Below are 15,769 nucleotides of genomic sequence, written 5' to 3'. Positions count from 1 at the left end.
ATTATTATTATTTACCTATACTTTATTATTATTTACCTTTCTTTCTAAGCAAGAAAGGTAAAATGATCTCAAGAAGCAAGGGGATCTTCTCCCCACCCAATTTATAAATATAAACCCACAATATACTCACAAAAATAAAACAGTGGGCTGGCGAAGTGGCTCACATCTGTAATCCCAGCACTTTGGGAGGCCAAGACAGAAGGATCACTTGAGGTCAGGAGTTTGAGTCCAGACTGGTCAACAGAGCAAGACCTCCTCTCTACAAAAATAATTTTAATATAGCTAGGTGTGGTGGTGCACCCCTGTAGTCCCAGCTACTCAGGAAGCTGAGGATCACTTGAACCCAGGAATTTGAGACTGCTGTGAGCCATGACAGGTCACTGCACTCCAGCCTGGGTGACAGAGTGAGACCCCTTCTCAAGAAAGAAAGAAAGAAAAGGGTGAATGTCAGTCATGTCTAGGTTGTATGGACATCACTCATTCATTTACTTATTAAATGATTGTCGATCCTGTTTGGTGCCAGGTGCTCTGCTGAATTCTGGTGTTCAGAAAATAGTACATCTAGAAGATAGAAACAGTACAAAAAGTAAGGATACACTGAGGACACATGTAAAATTTTGGTTTTACTTTACTATACTGTAGTCTAGCAGTAGAATGGAACTGATTAACATTACGGCTATAAACAGAGTCATTATTGTTACAGAATCCACATTTCCAGTTTCCATGTCAAAAAATATATATATTTCATGATGATAATCCCAGTGAAATAAAATATTTTGTCTTAAAGTGAAGGGTAGCGAGAACTTAAGGTGAAAAAAGCGTATGTGCAAACAAATATTATTATTTAGAAAATCCAGATATCCAGTGTTTTCACTGTTACTGTTTTCTGATTTTAAAAAATGGTACCACAGCCGGGCGCCATGGCTCACACCTGTAATTCCGGCACTTTGGTAGGTCAAGGTGGGTGAATCACAAGGTCAGGAGATCGAGATCAGCCTGGCCAACATGGTGAAACCCCGTCTCTACTAAAAAATACAAAAAAATCAGCCAGGCGTGGTGGCACAGGCCTGTAGTGCCAGCTACTCAGGAGGCTGAGGCAGAGGAATCCCTTGAACCTGGAAGGCAGTGAGCCAAGATCGCACCACCGCATTCCAACCTGGTGACAGAGCAAGACTCTGTCTCAAAAAAAAAAAAAAGGTACTACGTGTCTCCAATCTTTTTCTTCCTGCTCACTCTCTCCTATACCCCCACCACCCACCCATTTCCGTTTATCTATTTTCTTGTTATCACCCACCCAAACCTGAGCTCTGTGAAACAATGGGTGGGTAAACAGTAAGAAGCAGGAGGTAAAGGCTGTTCTGTGAATACATTGTGAGCATGAATTAACTGTCTTTTCTTCTGACTGGATGATTTGATGAATAGATGGGAACCATGGGTTGGGAAACATTGGCACCCGAGTCTAAGATCAGTCAGAATGGGTGAAGGACATCAAATATGACTTACTTTAAGAACAGCATCAAGGCTCATTCTAAGGAAGGGAAGAATTGATGAGAGTCATGGCTTGTTTCATAGGCTGGACTAAGTGGTATTGGAATACAGGTCAGTTCGTGGGCTCAGTAGAGATGCTGGTGGGGAGTGGTAGGAAGCCCTGTCCGGGCCGAGTGTGGTGGCTCACACCTGTAATCCCAGCACTCTGGGAGGCCAAGGTAGGAGGATTGCTTGAGCCTAGGAGTTTGAGATCAGCCTGAGCAACAAGGCAAGACCCTGTCTCTACAAAAAAACCTTAAAAATTAGCTGGGTGTATTGGCTTGTGCCTGCAGTCCCAAGTACTTGGGAGGTTGAGACTGGAGGATAACTTGAGCCAGGGAGGTTGAGTCTGTAGTGAGTTGTGCTTGTGCCACTGCACTCCAGCCTGGGCAACAGAGGGAGGCTGAAGGACAGGACAAGACAAGACAAGACAAAGCAGAAAGAAAGAGAAGGAAGGAAGGAAGGAAGGAAGGAAGGAAGGAAGGAAGGAAGGAAGGAAGGAAGGAAGGAAGGAAGGAAGGAAGGAAGGAAAGAAAAAGGAGGCCCTCTCTCTTAATTCTTCTCCATCTTACAGGTTTCGCAAAGTCGTCGGTGAACAATGCAACTCCTTTTTTTTTTTTTTTTTTGATACAGAGTCTCGCTCTGTCACCCAGGCTGGAGTGCAATGATATGATATCAGCTCACTGTAACCTCCATATCCTGGGTTCAAGCAATTCTCCTGCCTCAGCCTCTGGAGTAGCTGGGATTACAGGCTCCCACCACCACACCTGGCTAATTTTTGTATTTTTAGTAGAGATGGGGTTTCACCATGTTGGCCAGGCTGGTCTTGAACTCCTGACCTCAGGTGATCTGCCCACCTCGGCCTCCCAAAGTGCTGGGATTATAGGCGTGATACTTCCCATTTTGATCCTGTTATGATTCCCCAGATGTTCTCTTATTTTCGAATACAAGGATTCTAGCCATAATTGTAACCAATGGAAATGAAATTTACCATGGAAGTACTGACTTGATGTAACATGGCTAACTCATTTTAATTCCTGATAAATTTTCTAAAAAGGGTAGTTAAGCCACTCCAATTTTTTGCACCTTAATTTTGATTAATTATGTTTTAGTTTTTAATTAGTTTTAATTAATTTTGAAATTTGTTAGTACGTATTCTTTTCTATGTAAAGTTTCCAACAACTTGTTGGTTCATTTATTCATTATTTTGTCTATTTCAAAGTTGATTGCTTTGGGAGAGTTTTTTTTTTTTTTGGTAGCACTTTGTTAGTGGTGGCAGAGATTGGAATTACCCTAAGTTACCAGCAGCGAATCCATAGGTGTCTGCAGCAACCTCAATTCTTGTCTCCTCAGAAGAAAGAATTCAACTGAGGGGCATAAAGCAGAAGGAGAGACAGAGGTAAGTTTCCGAGCAGGAGTGAAAGTTTATTAAAAAGCTTTTTAACAATAAGGAAAGGAAGGAAAGAAAAGAAGGAAAGTACAACTTGGAAGAGGGCCAAGTGGGCAACTTGAGAAACCCAGTGCCCAGCTTGACCTCTTGACTTGGAATTTTATACATTGGCATACTTCCGGGATCTTGCGTTACTTCTCCGTACTCCTGAGATCTTATCGGGAAGCTGCTGATCAGTTTCAGGTGTTTTCTATCTATTAGGAGCCTGCCTTTCCCTTGCACCAGCTGTGACCAATTACTGCTTTAACGAACCAGTTAACAACAGCCTGACCATCATCTGATGGTTGCCCAACACTCCTGGATTTTGTTGGGGTGGGGTCTTCTCTTGCCCTGCTCATACCTGACTAGCTCCTACTGTAACATTATTTCTTTTTCCTTTCTTTTCTTTTTTTTTTTTTTTTTTTTTTTTTTTTTTTTTTTGTGAGACAGAGTCTTGCTCTGCCCCCCAGGCTGGCTGGAATGCAGTGGCGTGATCTCAACTCACTGCAACCTCCGCCTCCCAGGTTCAAGCAATTCTTCTGTCTCAGCCTCCCGAGTAGCTGGGATTACAGGTGCCCACCACCACGCCTGGCTAATTTTTGTATTTTTAGTAGAGACAGGGTTTCACCATGTTGGCCAGGCTGGTCTCAAACTCCTGACCTCGGGTGATCCATGTACCTCAGCCTTCCAAAGTGCTGGGATTACAGGCGTGAGCCACCACGCCTGGCCCAGTACCAATATTTCTTCCAGACCTGCACTGCCCGCACACCTCCTGCCAGTCTGATCTCAGACTTGTTATCCTATTCTTGGACACCTAAAAGGCAAAATTATCTAGCAGTTCTATGGATCCTTTGTTTTCGATAGGCTGACCCATGTGCTTTGCAACTGGTTTCTCTGGAGATGGCCAGATGGTGAATATTAGGAGAACAGTCCAGGGACCCGAAGTCCGAGACCATAGCCTGGCTGCTCTGAGGATACAGGAATCAGTGTCTCAAAGTCAGCCTGCGGTTCACTTGCTGGACATCAGTGTGTCATCTCTGACTTAGCAAATAATGAGTAAATTAAGATATGCACCCAGATATTTCAGGAATCTCTTACTGTCTATGATTTTTCTATATATTAATAATCCAATTCCATAAATACTTTTAATCATTCTACCAACAGTTATTAACTGCTTAAAGTGATAGCAGAGCAAAAGCCAGTGACAAGTTCTAAATATCTTATGGGTCAAATCTTCCAAGATTCAATAGCATAGGTTCAAATTGAAGGTTCAAAATGTTTTGCTTTTTTTTTTTTTTTTTTTTACTGTCATAATTCATCCACTAAATGTTTTATAACTGAAATTGCTAAATACATAAAATACGTTAAATCTTTGCATTTTAAACACTAGCAATCACTTAAATTTAAGAATTAAGCTGCAGGTAATCTAACTTAAAATGACAGTGCCTCAGAAATAAATAAATCAAGATTGTGCTAACCCTTGATTTCATTTAACTTTTCATTTTATTTTGAAGATAGAACTGAAGCAACAGAAAAGTCAGAAATAAAAAGGGAGTAGACAAGCATTGAGTGCTGTGTAAGAAACTTTAACAATGCTTTTGTGGCTTGGATTTATATACCACAGATTTGTAGCAAATGCTAAACCTTTAAGTGTATGACTCTGGGATATTGTTAGAATTTAATGTATGTATTTACCTTGAAGAGTTGTGAGAAGTCAGGGGGTTCCCAGAATTTGAGAAATCAATAAAGGTTCTCCTTGCTGCCCGACACTCCCCTTTTGGTAATACTCATGGCGTCTGTGCTGTCTTCTCTTATAACCTCTGTTACCATCATCCAAACTTAAAAATGCTGCAGAAGTTAGTTTTAAAGGCAGCATTCAATTTTTAATGGTCCACAGATGGATCATAATTCCATATTCTAATTATGTCATTAAAAAATTTCATATATAACACTACAATGTGAACATTCACATATATAAATATTTGTGGGAGTCTGATTATAAAGTGGAACTACTGAGACAAAGAGTATAAAGGTTTTTGAAGATCTTAATTCATATAGCCAACTGTCTTCCATGTAAGTTGTATCTACATACATTCTTATCAACTATGTACGGGAGTGCCCATATACCACAAAACTTCAACACAAGCCATTATAGTCCTTTAACCATTGCCAATTTAAAAGAAAAAAAAAAAGTATTGTTTAATTTGCATTTCTTTGGTTGATAGTAATTCTGAACATTTTTAATATTTGCTGGCAATTTGAATTTCTTTTGTTAATTGCATGTTCATGTCTTTTATTGCAGCATTTATATCCTTCCTGTTGATCTATAAGACTTTTTTCTCTATTGGGAATATGGAATCTTTGCATATGTTTTGCAAGCATTTTTCCCAGGCTGTCATTTGCCTTTTCATTTTGTATATGGTGGGAGTTTTTCCACCCAACTATTTTGTAACAGATTATAAAATACGTACCTAAAAGTTTTATGCAGAGAAACACAGTTCTTCATTGTATTCATAATATTACATGAAATAATGCATAGTTTATCAATTAATCATTTATTCTTTTGTTTTTTGAAATGGAGTCTCAATCTGTCTCCAGGCTGGAGTGCAGTGGCGCAATCTTGGCTCACTGCAACCTCTGCATCCCAGGTCCAAGCGATCCTCTTGCCTCAGCCTCCTGAGTAGCTGAGACTACAGGTGCGCGCCACCACACCCAGCTAATTTTTTGTATTTTTAGTAGGGACAGGGTTTCACCATGTTGGCCAGGATGGTCTCGATCTATTGACCTCATGATCCGACCGCCTTGGCCTCCCAAAGTGCTGGGATTACAGGCGTGAGCCACCAAGCCCGGTCTCATTTATTCTTAAACATGAAGTTTACTTGCAGCCTGATTTTGGCTTCCTGAAATGCATCAAAACTTGGTCATCTCCCTTAAAGTGACAACATCTGACCCTCTATGTATTTACCTTGAAGAGTTGTGGGTTGATGATAATACTAATGGCCCACATCGCCATAGTTTTGTTTTACAACTTCCAAAGCACTTTTACAAATATTAGGTTATTTTTTAAAAAACACAAATATTAGATTATAAAGGGGAATCTAGGAACTGCTACAAATGGCTACAAATCTGCAATTACTTACCCACTGCGAGCTTCTCCTTCCTGTTTCAATGAAGGAATAAGAGATTAACGAATCTAAAACACAAGAGGTTGTTCCTACTACACTAGTGTTTAACTTTCCTAAGTCTTATATTTCATATCTGAGATCCGGGTTCTCAAAAATACTTTAATGTATTTATATTTCTAATCAAGACCAAATGTCTTAATTAAATAATTATTCATTCTGTGTTAGATACAAATGTTTAAACTTGAGAGGATCTTTTACATCAACGAGGTGCTCTACCCTAGGAAAGCAAAAGCAATATACTTTTTAGAAAATTATAAATAGCAGCCTTAAAAAGGATAGTTTAAATTTAACTTCTACATAGTTATTTATTAATATATGAAATATATACTTGTGTATACTTTATATAAGTAATTTTTTTTCTAGTTGAAACTATCCTCCATCCCTTCACTATATTCTGTGGAAAGGTCTTTATTGGATCAACAACAGCACCAACAATCGATGGCATTTATTGAACATTTACTATGTGCTACTGCACAGTGTTGAATGTTTTGTATGAATTATTTTATCCAATTTCCCAGCAACTCTCTGAGGGAGCTGCTGTTATTCCAATTGGATAGACAAAGAATATGCAGTATAGCGAGTCAAGTAAGGGCTCAAAAGTCACATAGTTAATAAAGGGTAAAGCTAAGTGTCAAACCCAGAGGTCTGACTGCAGATGTAATACTCTCAACTCAACACTCCATTATACCTCCACTGTCAGGCTGTGTGGGAACATTGGTCAAGAAGGGTCACTTATAAAATAATAATCATAGCAAACACCAATGCAGTTTTTACTATGTGCCTGATGCTGCACTAACCCAGGATTTCTCACTGGTGGCACTATCGATATTTGGGGACAGATCATTCTGTGTTGTGGGAGATATCCTGTACATTGTACGATGTTCAACAGCTGGTTCCAGTAGCAGGCCTCTCCACCCCAGTTTTTTTTTTTAATTAAAAAAAAATTAAGAGACAGGGTCTCTATCACTCATGCTGGAGTGCACGGCATGATCATGGCTCGCTGTAGCCTAGAACTCCCAGACCCAAGCAGTCCTCCACCTCAGCCTCCTGAATAGCTGCGACGACAAGCATGTGCCACTGGGCTTGGCTAGTTTGAAAATTTTGTAGAGATGGTGCCTCACTATATTACCCAGGCTAGTCTCAAACCCCTGGCCTCAAGCAATCATCCCACCTCAACCTCCTAAAGCGCTGAGATTATAGGCATGAACACAACACCTGGCCTCCCCACCCCAGTTTTGACAAACAAAAGAAAACAAAAATGTTTCCAGATATTGCCACATGCCCCTGGGGTGACAAAATAGTTCCCAGCTGAGAACCACTGCATGAAACGCTTCACTTATATGAGGCCATTAAAATTTTTTTTTTATTTCCATAGATTTTTCAGGAACAGGTTATATGAGTAAGTTCTTTAGTGGTGATTTGTGAAATTTTGGTGCACCCATCACCTGAACAGTAAACACTGAACTCAATTTGTAGCATTTAATTTTTGTAACCACCTTATGAAATAGTTACTATCATTATTTCCATTTTAGTCACTTTAGGCCAGTTCTATTGTAGGTAACCTAATGAGCCAGAAAGTAAATTTAAAAGACAATCCATAACCTGGATTAGCCTAATTACTTGTTTTTCTTTTCCTTTTTTTTTTTTTTTTTTGAGACAGGGTCTTGCTCTTATGCCCAGGCTGGAGTGCAGTGGCACAATCAAGGCTCATTGCAGCCTTGACCTCCTGGGCTCAAGCAATCCTCCCAACCCGGCTTCCTGAGTAGCTGGGACTACAGGCACACATCATCAGGCCCAGCTAACTTTTGTATTTTTTGTCGAGAAGGGGTTTCGCCATGTTGGCCAGGCTGGTCTCAAACTTCTAGGCTCAAGCGATCCACTCACCTCAGCCTTCCGAAATGCTGGGATTACGGGCGTGAGCCACCGCACCCCTAATTACTCCTAATTGTGTTACTGGCAGATAATCATCTACTTTGAAAACACAGCAATTCTTAGATTAACATATTTTTGTCGGGAAAAATAATCTCTTTTTAACAAAGTCTACCTGAGTATGGAGAGGGTCCCCAGAAGTTCTAGTATCCTCATTCATTCTGTGGTTCATTCAACAAATATTTACCGAACATTTACAACACATCAGGCAGCATCCTGAACCCTGGAGATCAAGCAGCAGGCAGGCAAGGTTCTCACGCTCACATTCTAGTGACAGTGTACATTCCAATGAGAGAGAGTAGTTAAGTAAATAATAATTTATTTTCAGTTAATGTGGGTGTTCTGAAAAAAAATCAGGCAAAGTATGAGGGTGAGATGTGCCAGCAGAAAGTTGGGCAGGGCACATGTTGGTTTAAATAAGGTCATTAATGAAGGCCTTGTCATTAATACAACACTTGGGAAAAGGCAAAGCCACGGAGACAGAAAATAGATCAGTGGTTGCCAGAGGCTGGAGACAGAGGAGGGGTTAATGACAAAGGGACACAAGGGAATTTTTAGGGTGATGGAAATGTTTTATATCCCGATTATGGTGGTGATTATACAACTGTGTGTTAGTCAAAATTCTAGAACTGTACCCTAAAAAACGATGTACATCATTTACTGTATATAAATTATAATTGAATAAACATAATTCTTTCTGTCTCCACTCACATAGCCTCTTTGCTATTTTAGAAACAGATAATTAAGAAAGGGGCTGTGGTGTCTCTGAGGCTGGCGGCTCTCCCCTGGGCTGGAGCTTGAACTTAATAGAGCAGAAATCCAGAGAGAACCTCTGAGCAGGCCAACAGGAGACAGCAGTGGTACCTTCAGTGGCTGTGGCAAGGTTGCTGCAAAGAACTCCACAACATGAGTGCACACAAGAGGTCACCCCTTCAGCCAGGTTGAGTCAGCCAGCCTGACCTGGAAGTACAGTCAGCCCCTCAGAGAACCGGAAAAGGTGCTCAGCACTGCTCCGACCCCAGGCTGTGGGGCACTGAGCTGCTTTATCTTTGTTCACTCAGTGCATTTCTTTTTTATCATTATTATTTTATTTTTTTGAGATGGAGTTTCACTCTTGTTGCAGTGAGCGTGATCTCGACTCCCTGCAACCCCCGTCTTGCAGGTTCAGGCGATTCTCCTGCCTCAGCCTCCAGAGCAGCTGGGATTACAGGCATGCGCCACCACGACTGGCTAATTTTTGTATTTTTAGTAGAGATGGGGTTTAATCATGTGGGCCAGGCTTGTCTTAAACTCCTGACCTCAGGTGATCCACCTGCCTCGGCCTCCCAAAGTGCTGGGATTACAGGCATGAGCCACTGCACCTGGCCCACTCAGTGCATTTCTCCTCTAAGTGGGGAAATATGGTTTGACCTGCCACCACTAGGTTTAGAATCCTCAATGGGCAGAGTTTGCCCCAGGCCCTCACACTCAGGCCTCCTGAGATGTGGCTGGGCTTCTCATGCCCAGCCCACACAGGGCTGCTTGGCCCATAGTGTCCTGACCCCAATCACCTGTGGCTGGAAAGGCAGTTTGTTTTCCCTCCCAAAACCCTCTACCCTGAGACTGCAGCCTAGACAGGAAAGAACCTGTTGGAGCCTCTTTCCTCAAAAGAACTGAGTCAAGCTTGTCTGCCCAGCTGTATACTCACAGAGAGTAGGAGCAAGGAGGGAAAACCACCCCGGAATGGATTCTGGGACCACTGTGGTATATTTCAGCCTCTGGGAACAAAGTCTGGCAACTGAACAACCGAATTCATTATCTTGTTAATTACATGCATAAAGAGACAGAAAAGCATAACCAAAACATTCTTCATGATGGTAAATATAACAACCATTGAATATGTACGAGATAAAGTAAAATAAATTTCTCAGAGTCTGAAAGTATCAGGCCTAATAGATCCAGTCTCAGATAAAAAGAACTGGCTGCAACAAGAGAGCTCGTCTGACTCTAAGTAATATCATTTCTTGGTTTTCTTGGGGATAGAGCAGAGGAGAATGAAATGCTTGGTTTTGTTGTTTTGTTGTTGTTGTTGTTGTTGTTTTTTCTTCCTTCTTTGTATTGCTTAGCCCATTGACTCTGAATGTCTTCAAATGTGTACAGAGCGTGCCACCTTCTATTCACTCACTGTTTTTGTATTTCAGGTCAGCTGCTTGTTACTTAACTAGAATCTTTCCCCAAGAATTCTGTGCTAAGTATAGTCACTGACTATAGAATGCAAGTGTGAATACAGGGATATGTGCTTTTACAAAGATGAACAAGATGGAGGTAGAAGAAGCTTAATAATTGATAAGAACTTTTCAGTTTACATATCTGTTTGATTCATCTTTATTCATTCTCTCCCTCATAACAAGTAGCAGTGTTTTCTATGCCTCTTTATAATATTTGGTAAATATTTTGTGATTTCTGTACACAAACTGTCAGCACAGTAACAATGTTTAAACTTCTATAGTGGTTATGAACTTGTTCTCTCAGAACATGAAAACAGAAGTCAGATTGAGTAGTTCCCCTCTGTTAGTGAATCAGGAAGTAATATATCAAATACAAAGATACATCCTGGAACTTTTTTTTTTTTTTTTTTTTGAGACGGAGTCTTGCTCTGTTGCCCAGGCTGGAGTACAGTGGCAGGATCTTGGCTCACTGCAAGCTCCGCCTCCCGGGTTCATGCCATTCTCCTGCCTCAGCCTTCCGTGTAGCTGGGACTACAGGCGCCCGCCACCACACCTGGCTAATTTTTTTTTTTTTTTGTATTTTTAGTAGAGACAGGGTTTCACTGTGTTAGTCAGGATGGTCTCAATCTCCTGACCTCATGATCCACCCACCTCGGCCTCCGGAAGTGCTGGGATTACAGGCCTGAGCCACCGCGCCCGTCCCATCCTGGAACATTTTTAACTCATGAGACATCAACATCAATTAGTAGTCTTTCAAGTGTTATTTTCAAAATGCAAAGTAATTATATAGAGATGCTGAAATAATTTTTTAATACATGAAAGTATGGAATAATTTTTTCAGTGCATGGAAATAAATACAAGTACTTTGTGTTCATAACCTTGTCCTTGTAAGTTTCTGAAATCCTAAGTTAATAACCTTCTAAAGTTTAAGGAAACTCGTAGTAAACACTATAAATTAGAGGAAAGGTCCTGTCTGTATATGTTATAACACTCAGGGGAAAAATGGCCATACTCAAATAAGTTGTTGTTTGTAAAGACTTCATAGGCAGAGGGGAGGGTGGATTTCATTCATTCATTCAGAAAGTATTTCTGAGGGCCTGCCATCAAAGACCTCTCAGCTAGTCAAGCAGACAGACAAGTAAGCCAATGTTCACAACCCACTGAGTAACTGCTACAATCAAAGGGGCATCCAGTATACTTTGGGGGCACAAAGAAGGAACTCGCTCAGCTTGGAAAGTTCAGGATAAAGATAGCAGAGGAGGTGACCCTGGAGCTGAGTCTTGAGGGCTAGCAGATATTAGAAAGAAGGGTATTTCGGAAGGAGGAAACTTATTTAAAAGCACAGCTGTGGGAAAAATGATACGTTCTCAATGCTGCAAATAGTTCAGAATGGACATAGGGCTAAATAGGTAGATAGGGGTTAGATTATAAAGGACCTTACAACAATGCTAAGGTGTTTGAACTTTACCTTGAAAGCAATAGAGTCACAAAAGCATGTTAAACACGGTCCTGGGGGATGAACAGAATTAAATTTGTGTTTTAGAAAGGTTAAGGAGACTGGCAGGAAGTATGGAAAGTCCTTTTGCAAAGACATTTTTATTCAGTCAGTAACTGTGGCCTGGTTATAGGACACCTACTTATGAATGGGTGAATGGAAATACATGCATGAGAGAATGCACATTCCTTCCCCATGTCCCCAACACTGTGTTGGGCAGTTCTTTCGGGAATGCTCTAGGGACTGCAAGGAGTGGCCTGACAGTGGGCCAGTAATGACCTTCCTAACACGTGTAAAGAGTGAGTCTCAGCCGAAGAAGTAGCTCATATATTATGACAGTCACCATAGTCCCGCAGTTTGACCTGGACTATGCCATATCCCTCTCAGCAGAAGAATGGGGACAGAGGACAAGTGGGGCTTTTAGTCTTGGCTGTGATTGGGACAGGCTTGTGGTGGCCATGTGAAAGAGAAAAGTGGTCCAGGCGTGATGGCCCATGCCTGTAATCTCAACAGTTTGTGAGGCTGAGGAAGAGGATCACTTGAGCCTGGGAGTTTGAGACCAGCCTAGGCAACATAGTAAGACTCCATCTCTACAAAATAAATAAATAAAATTAGCCGGCATTGTGGCTTGTAGTCCCAGCTACTGAGGAGGCTGAGGTGGGAGGATCGCGCCAATGCACCCCAGCCTGGGCGACACAGCAGGACCCCGTCTAAAAAGAAAAAAAATAATAAGACAGAAAAATGACCTTACTGTGCAGAGAAAAAGAGAGCCTAGAGGGAAGGAAACTAGGCAGGTTGCCTGCAAATTTATATCTCCCCTTGGGGATAGAAGTTTGTTCTTGGAAGAATGGAAACTGAGAAGAGAAGCTGAACAAATGAATAAAGTTATTGGTGTTGCTTATATTTTCCATAATATAGTAATAATTTCATTTTTATTCTCCTTTAGATTTTAGCAAAGTTCACTTAGAAATTCTAGATTGGTTTAGCTGTGGTTAAGAGAGCTGAGGCTGGGCGTGGTGGCTCATGCCTGTAATCCCAACACTTTGGGAGGCCGAGGCGGGCAGATCACGAGGTCAGGAGATCGAGACCAACATGGTGAAACCCCATCTCTACTAAAATACAAAAAGTTAACTGGACATGGTGGTGCGGGCCTGTAGTCCCAGCAGCTACTCAGGAGGCTGAGGCAGGGGAATTGCTTGAACCTGGCAGGCCGAGGTTGCAGTGAGCCGAGATCATGCCATTGCACTCCTGTCTAGCAACAGAGCAAGACTCAGTCTCAAAAAAAAAAAAAAAAAAAAAAAAAAGAGCTAAGGAAATTCTCTTTCTTGTCTTTTCTTTTTTCTTTTTTTTTGTATTTGGACCGAATTGACAGGTGAACCAAGAGAAACCAGAGTGAGAATATAAGGTAAACTTCAAGGGACACACTTTTAGTTGGGTTTACTTGGCCACCTGTCTCTCCTGATTTGGAGATTTGCTTCCCAGGGGTATGATCTGGTCATATTTATATAGCTCTCTATTTTAATGAGACTGATTCCACAGGAGACTGTGCATGTCAGAACTTGGAGAGCAGAAATACTACTAAAAGAAATCCTAAGTCCTCTAAAAAAGATCACATTCCTGGGATCCAGATTTTGAACACATATACTGTATATAATCATAGTTTAATCTTTTAATCCTCCCCACCCACACACCCAGTAGGCAGAGCACAAAATGAAAAATCAAACCATTTCTTTATTAAGCGCATTTACATACTAGGGTTAAGTTCTCTTTACTATCTATTGGTATTACACTTTAACCAGACTAAAACATTGTTAACCTCATCATCATAATTATCAATTAAAATTAAGCATTCACAAAAGACGTCCTACTGACATCATATATCAAATTATCAGTAGAGTTTTCAAATTTTCTGATTATGGCTGTGTTTCCTCTCATGGGAAATTATTAAGACTTTCACAGCATGTATTGATCCATCATTCCCTCTGATTCTACGGATCCATTTATGGGCGAAGTTGTAAGATCTCAGCATAAATTCTTAGCTGCAAATGCTTCTTCAAATTCTGTTCCTTAGTATTGCCAGAATGAGAGATAAAACGCCTTTTCATATTCTACGTTTTTTTTCTTTTGAGATGGAATCTCGCTCTGTCTCCCAGGCTGGAGTACAGTGGCGTAATCTCAATTCACTGCAACCTTCCCCACCCAGGTTCAAGCAATCCTCCTGCCTCAGCCTCCCAAGTAGCTGAGATTACAGGCACCCATCACCACACCCAGCAAATTTTTGTATTTTTGGTAGAGGTGGGGTTTCAACGTGTTGCCCAGTCTGGTCTCAAGTTCCTGACCTCAAGTGATCCGCCCACCTGGGCCTCCCAAAATGCTGGGATTACCCGCATGAGCCACCACTTCCAGCCAAATTCTACTTTTAAATAAGGTAAATGTGGGCTGTGTTTTAGACCTTATTAATACATCTAAGTCACATGATTCAGTTATAAGATAAATTTCATGAAAGCTGTTTGGCCATTACAAAAGGAATACAAGCTATCTCTCCTATTTGGATTCATTCATTCATTCAAAAAATATTTGTTGAGTATCTACTGTATGACAGACATGGGAAATAATAGGTACTGGAGATTTAAAAGTAACAAAACAAAGCTCTGCTCTCATGAAGTTTACATTCCAGTGGGAGTACAGAGATAAACAGATGTATATGTCAGGTGGTGCTCAGTGCTGAGAAGAGAGGAGTTGGGGGGTGGGTTACAGGTTTACATGGATAGTCAGGAAAAGTGACATGATGGAGGAGGGAGTAGCTAAGAGCTTGCTAGACAGAGGAACATGTGAAGGCTGCATGGGCAAGCACTTGGCCTGTTGGCAGAAGAGGAAGGAATCCAGTGTCTGGGAGTAGCGTGAGAGCCCGTGGAGGGAGCCAGATCACAGGGGATGTTTTATTTCATCATTTTTACTGGGCTGATGGAGCAAATGAGCTGAAAATACAGATCAGTAAATAAAATAGGTTTCAGGATAGAACAAACAATATATTTCACCAGGAAAAAAAAAAAGATTAAGTATGGGAATGCCTCTTTCTTTTCTTTTCTTTTCTTTTCTTTTCTTTTCTTTTTCTTTCTCTTTCTCTCTCTCTCTTTTATTTTTTTTAGATGGAGTCTCGCTCTGTTACCAGGCTGGAGTGCAATGGCACAATCTTGGCTCACAGCAATCTCCACCTCCCTGGTTCAAGTGATTCCCCTGCCTCAGCCTCCCCAAGTAGCTGGGATTACAGGCACATGCCACCACACCCAGCTAATTTTTATATTTTTAGTAGAGTCGGGGTTTCACCATGTTGGCCAGGATGGTCTCGAATCTCCTGACTTCGCCATCCGCCCGCCTTGGCCTCCCAAAGTGCTGGGATTAAGGCGTGAGTCATCGCACCTGGCTGGGAATGCCTATTTCTTAAATAAGGAATTTTTACTGCAATTGTAATCTGATTTGATTGCAATGCTTTTCTAGTCTTTCTCATTAAAAACTGAAAGAAAAATGCTGAACTAAAAATCCAAAACTGAACAAGTAACTATGAGCAGGGGAAAAAAAAAAAAAAAACTATGAGAAGAATGTCATTTGCTGTTAATGTACACAAAGGTAAACATTGAAAAATCCAATAAGGGCTGAAACGTAGTACCAAATTCCAAAAATTCAAGCAGTGGGTTTGTTTACACAATTGTCTTTTGTATTTAAAAACAAAGTTACTGAGGCCATTTTTATCTATGGGCATAGGTGTCATTGCATAGGAGGTGGAGGGTGTCTCTTCCACATAGCTCCGATAAAAAACGTATCCTGTACTTTGTGGTTGGAACCCTCGTTGGGAGAGTTTGTGATGTATCTTCTTCCTGACTGTAACAATCTTCAATTGTCCCATCCACTTCCCTTTGAACTAGCAGTCCATGTCAGTACTTCATTCTTTTACATCACATTGTTTTTTCCTAACCACTTCCCCAAGTGGAAGTGCACA

Source organism: Macaca thibetana, chromosome 5 (genome assembly GCF_024542745.1).
Source record: "Macaca thibetana thibetana isolate TM-01 chromosome 5, ASM2454274v1, whole genome shotgun sequence".
Classification (NCBI taxonomy): Eukaryota; Metazoa; Chordata; class Mammalia; order Primates; family Cercopithecidae; genus Macaca; species Macaca thibetana.
The sequence above is the reverse complement of the archived record's forward strand: the minus strand, read 5'-3'. Positions refer to the sequence as shown.